This window comes from Henckelia pumila, chromosome 4 (genome assembly GCF_033568475.1).
Source record: "Henckelia pumila isolate YLH828 chromosome 4, ASM3356847v2, whole genome shotgun sequence".
NCBI lineage: Eukaryota > Viridiplantae > Streptophyta > Magnoliopsida > Lamiales > Gesneriaceae > Henckelia > Henckelia pumila.
In genome coordinates this window covers 9666102-9675353 of record NC_133123.1, presented here as the reverse complement: position 1 = coordinate 9675353, position 9252 = coordinate 9666102, and the positions used below count along the sequence as shown (strand labels likewise).

The window sequence follows — 9252 nt, the reverse complement described above, 5'->3', positions numbered from 1 at the left end:
ACGTCGCTTATCCATCCCATTCCGGCTTCCATCATCTCTTCCCCACATCAATAGTCTCAAAGCATAATAAAATTTTTTTAAAAAAACGATGGTTGTCACTTTTCCCTATCATATTATTCTTATTCAAAATATTTATCAAAAAATTTTATTGTTTTTCCCCGTAACAACAAATATATACACAATAAACTATAAAGGGTAGCGATAATATAATTTATTTGATATTGACTGATTCATATCTTGGCATTTAATTTATTTTTCCAGTTTTTCTAAATTTATAATATAAAATAGATTTAAATAAATAAATAAATATATATATATATATATATATATATATAACATTTATATATATATATAAGAGTGAATAAAAGGTCAAAGTTTTACCATTGTGAAATAACAATTTTTTTCTTTATTTACACTATAAGTAAAATCATATAAAAATAAAAATAAAAATAAAAATATTATAAAAGAGTGAATAAAAGGTCAAAGTTTTACGATTGTGAAATAACAACTTTGTCTTTAATTTACACTATAAGTAAAATCATATAAAAATGTATAGGGTTATAAAAGTAAAAACAACACTTTAGTTATAGGACATAAGCGTAAATCAATATTATATTATATGTAAAATAGTGTTGTCATTTATTTACACTATAAGTGAAATCATATAAAAATATATAGGGTTATAAAAGTAAAAACAACACTTTAGTTATAGGACATAAACGTAAATCAATATTATATTATATGTAAAATAGATTATTATGATAAGGTCAAAATTGATAAAATATCTGCAAATTAGATAAGGATTCAGTTTTCAAAAAGATTGAAATACTTAAATACTTTGTTTATTTATTTTCTTGTAGATAAAATGATCAATATTTATATGTATAATCGATTATCATGATAAGATCAAAATTGAAAAAATATGTGCATATTATATAAAAATTCAGTTTTCAAAACAATTGAAATATCAAAATACTTTATTTTTTATTTTTTTGTAGATAAAGTGAATATATTTTTTCCACAAATATTTTTAAAAATAATTCACAAAAATCTTAAGTAATTACTATTCAGTTTCTTAAAATATTGAAATACCAAATTCTTGATTTTTATTTGTTTGTATACTGAATAAACATATTTTTTAAAAAAATCTTATATATTTTAATTCGTGTAAGAACCTATTGAAGTAAAGAATTATATCATGAGTTCATATTTAAATATATACAAATATTAGATTTGAAAAAGTTATTAATATATATATATATATATATATATGTTAATTAAATAATATACAGATATTGAAATAAATCAATTCAAATATAGTCAAGTTTAAATATAAAATAATAAATAAAAAATACATAAACACACACATATCATATATATAAAAGTTGAAATTAAAAATTTAATTAATTTTCCTTTACAGAAAAGCTAAAACCATTTAAAAAAATTATGAGATGGTCTTGCAATTAAAAATATCATATTTCTAATCTTTTATAAAGTATTATTTATAAAGTCACGTGAAATACCAAGTTTGAAATACTTATTAGTTGCAATGTTAAATATTATACTTATTATTATTATAATAAAGTCAAAATTGACAAAGTGTGTGCAAATTAGATAATGATTCAGTTTTCAAAAAGATTAAAATACTTAAATACTTTGTTTTTTTATTTTCTTGTAGATAAAGTGATCAATATTTATATTATATGTAAAATCGATTATTATGATAAGTTCAAAATTTAAAAAAATATGTGCATATTATATAAAATTCAGTTTTCAAAAAAATTGAAATATCAAAATATTTTATTTTTTATTTTCTTGTAGATAAAGCGAATATATTTTTTCCATAAATATTTTTAAAAAAATTCACAAAATATTAATTAAATACTATTCAGTTTATTAAAATATTGAAACGACAATTTTTTATTTGTATTTGTTTGTATGCTGAATAAACATATTTTTTTTTAAAAAAAATTCTTATATATTTTAATTCGTGTAAGGACCTATTGAGATAAAGAAGGAAAAATAAGTTTTTTGGTCCATTAACTTGTCCATGTTTTGGTTTTTGTCTATTAACTTTTTCGATGCGAGTTTTGGTACACTAACTTTGCATTTTCAGTGTTTTTTGGTCCGACTGCATGCGTGTCAACTTCTGATTGGTCCAAAATAATGACGTGGACCAATCAGAAGCTGACACATATGTAGTTGGACCAAAAAACATTGAAAATACAAAGTTAGTGTACCAAAACCCACATCGAAAGAGTTAATGGACCAAAATCAAAAGGAGGTAAAGTTACTAAACTAAAAAACTTATTTTCTTGATAAAGAATTATATCATGAGTTCATATTTAAATAAATACAAATATTAGATTTGAAAAAGTTATTAATATATATATATGTTAATAATAATATACAGATGTTGAAATAAATCAATTCAAATATAGTCATGTTTTAATATAAAATAATAAATAATAAAATACATCAACAAACACATATCACATATATAAAAGTTGAAATTAAAATTTTAACTAATTTTCCTTCACATAAAAGCTAAAACCATTTAAAAAAAATTATGAGATGGTCTTGCAATTAAAAATATCAGATTTCTAATATTTTATAAAGTATTATTTAGAAAGTCCCGTGAAATATCAAAATATTTTTTTATGTATTTGAAATACATATTAGTTGCAATGTTAAGGATTATATTAATTCCATAACTAAACATGTAATATTTTTCTTTCAAATAGTATATATATTACCAATTACTATAAAATATAATTTATTTAAATAACGACAACACTTCAATAAAGTGATGATAATGGACCAGATCTAAACTTAGTCATGTATTAAAATCGTCCCGGAGAAACGATTTTAGACTCGCTCAAACGTGTTCACAAACAAGTCCAAGTGGGTCTTCGCGTTTGGCCAGAACCACCATATAAATTATTGTTAATAAAATGATAAGAATATTGATTTTTTCATAGAGAAAAAATAATGCATGATAAATGAAAAAAAATCGTGAAATAGATAAAAATTCATTATATAGAGGAAAATATTTATTAATAATTTAAATTAAAGTTTAGAATGCATTATATATGTTATTATTTTTATTACATAAATTAATATTTGTAAAACAAATAATTAACACATAAATTAGAACATTATAAAATGAATATTTTATTTAATTTGATTAACATATCTCACTTATTAGTAAATACATAATAAATCATATCGATTCAGAGCAACATACATAAGAAAGAAAATAAAACAAATGCATGGTACAAAAAATGTCATACTTGCTCAATATTAATCAACCAAATAATTAAAATTTGAGTTAATAATTGCATAAGAATCAATATCAATATTGTGTCAAAATAAACTATATTAAAATTTAAAAATTATATCTATATGCTAACATGAGTTATTAATGTATTATTTTAAAATGTTATAATGATGACTGTAAATTGAAACTGTAAACTTTTGGTAAAGTGACAAGTGATCGGTCATACAATTATATCAAAGCTAAGGTCATGTGTTCGATTCTTATTAATTACAAGAAGTGCAATGAAGATTGTTGAGTGCAATAATTGTTCTTACTCTGTAAAACAATCAAACAATGACGCTTGATTGCTGTGCGGTTTAAAAGATTTGAGTTGCATTATTATCGCCAGTTATAACTTTTGGTAAAGCAGCAAACTCTCGGTCCTCTATATTATTACAAATTATTAATAAAATATTCTTTATTTATAACAACATCACTTCAAAATAATACAAAATTTTAAAGGCACTAAATTAAAAAAAATATACATTTATTCTCGAAATGGATAAGACGGTTGAAATACAAGATGAAATGTTAACATTTTTAATCAAAAACATTCAAAATTCGAGTAAAAATTTAGCAAAAAAATTTATTGCAATAGTAGATTTCGAACAATTTAGCATTAAATTTAAAATAGAAAAAACGTCCAATAACACATTGATTATTAACGATATTGACTTATAAATAATAGAAGATAATAACACAAGAATGGAGGTTGGAAACAATGAAATTATTTATACTTTGCAAAGAATTTTTTCATCATAATCCAACAAAAGAATCAAAGAATAGAGATATAAAAATAAAAATAATTGATAGAGAAAATATCACAAAAGTTATTATCGAAGATGATGAGAAAATTAATTTTTTTTATAAATGGACTGCAAACGAAACATCGTGAATGTAAAAAAATTGTTATGTAAACAAGAAAAGACGTTGTAATTTAATTTAAAATTTAGAAGACATTATTTGTATTATTATTATTTTCTCAAAACCAGTAGTTATAAAATAATTTTTCAAAACTATATATTATTTGATATATTTTTTCTTAAATTTTATTTATTAAATATGTCACGACATCAAATTATATATATTTTTTTAAAAAAAAAATTATATATTTTTCTTAATGTCTAATTTATACAAAATTATAGTATTTGTTACAGCTATTATTTGCAACAACGTTTGTAAATTCAATTAGACTTGTAACATATAAAATTTTTCAACAAAGATTCTTTGCACTCATTTTATAATACATGTTGTAAATATCATATTACATTGAATTTAATATTTACTAAATATCATGAAATTATTAACTAACTGCATATTTATCTCTTCTAATCTCAACTCATTTATTTAACAACGTTTATCGATAATAGAAAGTATTCTCACGTGCAACTAGGGATGTAAACGAGACGAGCCGAGCCGAGCTTTTGAATGTTCAAGCTCGATTCATTTATAAACGAGCCGAGCCCGAGCTTATTTAACGAATATATTCATGGTTCACGAGCTTATTCGAGTTTTTATCGAGCCTAAACGAGCTTAATATATTTAAACTATAAATTTAAATATTCATTAAATTAATTAAAAACTAAATTATATATTTGAAAAATATAATATTATTATTAAAATTTGTAAATTTATTCTAATAAATTAATTTTTATAGATTTTTCAATATTTTTCATAAGTAAAGTGTAAATTTATAAATTAAAAATCAATACTATTATTTTTTCGTCTAAGAAATTACTTACGAGCTTGCAACGAGCCTGTTAACGAGCATGTTCACGAGCTAACGAGCCGAATATTGTAAAGCTCGAGCTTGGTTCGTTTGCTTTAACGAGCCTCATTAAACGAGCCCGAACGAGCTTTTAACGAGCCGAGACCCGAACAGTTCGCGAACAGTTCGTCTCATTTACATCCCTACGTGCAACGCACGTCACTAGGTCACTATTACTAGTATTTATAAAAGTGCAAAACTACTTCGTTTGTTTATATATATAACTATTCACATTACATTAGTATTATATCTTTATGGTAATTTTGCTAATAAAAAGATATTATAATACCAAACAAATCAAAATCTTTAAGTTGTTTGAGCAACTCTCCTGTGAGACTGTCTCACGTGTGACGGGTTAACCCAAAACAAAACGGGTAATTCCCCGGTAGATTGGATCCATATCTAATCGGCTTTTCTTATCCCATTTGTCGCCTAAATTGCCCTAATCCCTCGCATATGAAGATCGACAGAAACCATGGCAGATTCTTGTTCCATCTCGAATCGATGGTTCGAACTGAGAAGCTTGACGGCAAGGAACGAAGATTAATAAGGTGAAAGTCACAATTTCTTACTCTTTTTAAAATCTGAAATCGATGGGTTTAATGAAAAATTGATTATTTTTGCGTCTAACTCATGTCTTAAATCCATCGCCTACTTTTGATTCTCAGCTACCTCCACAGCCGTGTAATTCACTGAAGTGCTCGATGGGTCGGGTCTCACAGCCATTGTTACAGGTTCTTTTCTTCTTCTTTCTCAGTATTTTGTGTACTTTGGATGGTGGGATTTTAATTCTCGTGGTTATGCTATGTTGCGTTGATGATCAAAGTTTTAGTTTCCAATGCCGGGATATTCTTAATGTTGTTGTTATGCATAAGAATCTTTTGAGTTTGGTACTAGAAAACTTGTTAAAGGTTGAAGCCAGCTAGTTGCAAGTGGATTCAGAAGTAGCAAAGTTTCTTGTGTGTCAATCCGTAAATATGTTTGAGCTGTGGCATTTCTACTTTAATGTAATTGTTCTTCGAATGATAAGTGAAAATATCAGGTAGGAATTTTAATTAGAAAATAGTTTCTCAATGATTCAAGGATTTGTAGTCTGTTTGTTTCCCATTGTCCATACACATGATTTTTGTTTGATGTGTATACATGATATTGATGGCTAAATTAATCATGTGTTGTTCAGACTTGTGTGTGAATTCCTATTCTAGAAAGGGTTGTGGAACTCAGATCCATCAAATCGGTAATCGTCGCAAGACTCGCAACAATCATTTTCATTTGTCTTCGCTTTGAAAGAGAATTTGTGAAGGAAAGAAATTTCAAGAGTTCTAGTTATTACAGATTGAAGAAGACATAGACGTAATTCAAGACATAAAAAAAGTATTTTCGGCGACCACTCAAAGTCGACCATCTCATACCATTCAATGTTGAGATTGGTAGAGGTAAGGAGAAAAGGAGGGGATGGCACGGAATATCATGAAGATTTCTGTATGCGTGAATTGAAGCCGGGATTACAAAGCCTTATGCTTGGAAATGTATCTGATTCTTCTTACTTGCCCTCAGATACAGAATAGATAAGGGAGTGGACTAATTTTCTTTTTCCTCTCTTTAACATTATGTTGTTTTTTTCCTTTGTCTACTTTCCTTAGTTCACCTCTATACCTGTTAGCTTATTGGATCATATCTTTCTTATGTATTGTTGTTTGATTTTTCCTTTTCTTTTTTGTGCTAAGCAGGTCCTGTTAAACTCTTTAGAAGATTAATATACCCTCTGTATCAGTTTCTTGATGAATATTATATGATCGATCGTATAAAGTAAATAAATTAGTAGTTCATGGTTTCTTGGCCGTATATTCCCATTCAACATTGATGGAGGGCTGGATATGTGTTGTAATAACTCAACATTGGTTTGACCAAATGGTTTGTTTTTTTTGCCATTGAAACTGGCAGCAACTCGTGCATTAGAAGCAAGAGAACTTGGAAGCAACTGCGGTAACATTTGGTTTGGATCACTAGCAAGAGAACTTGGAAGTTGATTCTGGGGGTTTGCAAAGTTAAAAATTGAATTAATTCTTAATTTGTGACTTACTATGGAAATACTAACTCCGTTACGTTCTATTAATATTTATAATCAGAATGATTGCATTTAAAATAAAGTATTATTTTTTCTGTTGAAAGTATTACTTTTTCGATTTAAAATATTAGTTTTTCTGTTAAAAGTATTACTTCTAAAATATGTTAATTTGAAATAAAATGTATTAATTTTTTTGTAAAAAATATTATTTTTTTAATAAAAAGTATTATTTTTTATAATAAAATTTTTATTTCTATAGTATGTTAATTTGATATAAAAAGTATTATATATTTTTTTTGTAAAAAGTACTATTAAAGGTATAACCTCTAATGTACATAAAAAATATTTTTTTTTTAGAAGTATTGGTTTTGCTGTGAAAAGTATTAATTTTTATAATAAAAGTATTAATTTTTATGATAAAATTATTTTTTTTTCTAACAAAAATACTAACATTTTTTACTTAAAAACTAATACATTTAACTTTAAAAAGTAATATTCAATATCATTTATCATAAAACGTTAGAAAAAATATTTTTGATAGAAAATTAATATTTTTTTTAAAATAGAAAATTAATACTTCACAGTATGCTAAGTATTATATATTATATTTATGTGAAACGTATTATTTTTTTAATCAAGTGTAAGTATTATATATTATATTTCTGTGAAACATATTACTTTTTTAATCAAATGTATTAGTTATTCAGTTAAAAACATTACTTTTAACATATGTTAAATTTTTCATAAAAGTTATTATTTTTATTAAAAAATATTACTTTTTTTATGAAAACTAATACTTTTTTTTATAAAAGTATTACTTCTAATATATATTAATTTGATATAAAAATATTACTTTTTATGGAAAAATATTATTTTTTTGGTTAAAATATTATTATTATTTAAAAAAAATACAAACTTCTAATATAGTAACATATGATAATGACATATAAAATATTATTTTTTTATAAAAAGTATTACTTTTTATGTTAAAAATATCAATGTTTATGATAAAAATATTAATTTACGATATGCAAATGAATTCTTTCTAAAACAACTTTAAGAGTCAAGCCACAAGAAAGCCGCAATTTAAATCAATTTTCATCATGTTTTGATACATTCATTTTACTGAAAATGAGGACATTGTTTCTCATTTCCTCTGTATGATAAACTTCCATCAATTCAACGGCATAGACAAAACATGTAAAGAAACTGAATTTGAGAACTAAATTGTACGACTGTAAAATGATGATATAAAACCAAAACAATGAATTTTTCCTCAAGTAGAAGTAACATTAATAACAAAGGCTAGCAAAAACACTATGGTGACTTGTGACACATCAAATTTCTGGATCCCATTCTAATCGGTAGAAGCATACCAGTCCAAATCGGTAGACTTCACATCAGTGTATCATGGAGCAAGTATTGTCTCCTTTCAGCAGCCTGGTTCTTTGAGAGAGAGTTAGAATGTGGCATGAAAGAAAAAAAATGTCTCTCTTCCAGTCGAAACCTTTCTTGCACATTAGAAATGTATCTGGCCGCCGCTTCATCCTCCTCCGCACCCAATCCCTGGAAATTCTCTAGCCTGCCACCTCTGTTGGGCACCACGTATGCCACCTTGTGCGGTTTCTGCTGGGAGTAAACCTACTGCAGCTGCTTCAAGATAACCAAGTCCTTGTTCATCTTTTCTGGGGGCTGTACAGAAGTCAATCAATAGATTCCTGGGAATTCTAGTGGCATATCCAAGATCTTCGGGAACCCAAGCTTCTCTCACTCTGCCTCGGTTTTACAGAGATACTTTCGCTTTAGGTGGAAGATTATCAAGGTAAGAATTCATGATAACTCGAGCCCATATACAACAAAAACCCTGGACGAAAAGGCACACACAATTAATATGGAACTCTGAGAATAAAAAGGAAGAACAAGGGATCAAATCTTACTTCAAGGCCACAAAAATCAAGAAGAAGGTAGCACTGCCCGGAACACAACTTTTTCTAGTTACATACTTCGAAAGAGGTCAAGTCAAATCCATGAAAATCTTATCTAAATTAAATTGACATGAAAAAGCAAATGCAAGGAACACAACTTATTTCTGGACAA

The 9252-nt window shown here is 25.8% G+C and overlaps 1 long non-coding RNA gene across 1 annotated transcript; it reads left to right on the top strand.

Moving 5' to 3' along the window:
• The first annotated feature begins 5502 nt into the window (after positions 1-5502).
• Positions 5503-6916, top strand: LOC140867029 (uncharacterized). The gene is made up of 3 exons (XR_012145023.1): positions 5503-5638; positions 5756-5821; positions 6268-6916. It is a non-coding gene; the product is annotated as an uncharacterized lncRNA (long non-coding RNA).
• The last annotated feature ends 2336 nt before the right edge of the window (positions 6917-9252 follow it).